This window comes from Gossypium arboreum, chromosome 13 (genome assembly GCF_025698485.1).
Source record: "Gossypium arboreum isolate Shixiya-1 chromosome 13, ASM2569848v2, whole genome shotgun sequence".
NCBI lineage: Eukaryota > Viridiplantae > Streptophyta > Magnoliopsida > Malvales > Malvaceae > Gossypium > Gossypium arboreum.
This window is the reverse complement of record NC_069082.1, coordinates 108,867,133-108,867,708: the sequence shown is the minus strand read 5'-3', so window position 1 is coordinate 108,867,708 and position 576 is coordinate 108,867,133. Positions and strand designations below refer to the sequence as shown.

Genomic DNA, 576 nt, shown 5'->3' with positions numbered 1-576 from the left:
TTAGAGAGCATAGTGACCGAGTTGATGTTATAAATGCCGACTGTTTTTGTTGGCTTTGTCCTCATGACTTTCCACTGATAGTTATTCAGTGACATCTCCTCTATAAATTCATAGGCATCTTCAAGTGTCTTATTATTGATGGTTCCGCCAGCAACTGCGTCAATCATTTGTCGAGTCGAATGGTTCAGGCCATTATGAAAGGTTTGAACCTGTAGCTAGAGTGGTAACCCATGGTGAGGGCATCTTCTCAAGAGGTCATTTATCTCTCCCATGCATCGTAGAGTGTTTCTAAATCCATCTGTACAAAAGAAGAGATATCATTACGTAATTTAGCCGTTTTAGCCAGCGGAAAATATTTTAATAAAAACTTTTCGGTCATTTGTTCCCAAGTAGTGATTGATCCCCGTGGCAACGAGTTCAACCACTGTTTAGCTTTGTTTCACAATGAAAAAGGGAATAACCGAAGGCGAATGGCGTCATCAGAAACACCATTAATTTTAAATGTATCACATAGTTCCAAAAAATTTGCCAAGTGAGTGTTGGGATCTTCGTCCTGCAAACCATCAAACTGAACAA

General features: G+C 39.6%; 1 non-coding gene across 1 annotated transcript; it reads left to right on the top strand.

The window, feature by feature from the left end:
* Nucleotides 1–225: 225 nt before the first annotated feature.
* LOC128287695 (small nucleolar RNA R71) lies at nt 226–331 on the top strand. Its single transcript, XR_008278395.1, has one exon. It is a non-coding gene; the product is annotated as a small nucleolar RNA R71 (small nucleolar RNA).
* The last annotated feature ends 245 nt before the right edge of the window (nt 332–576 follow it).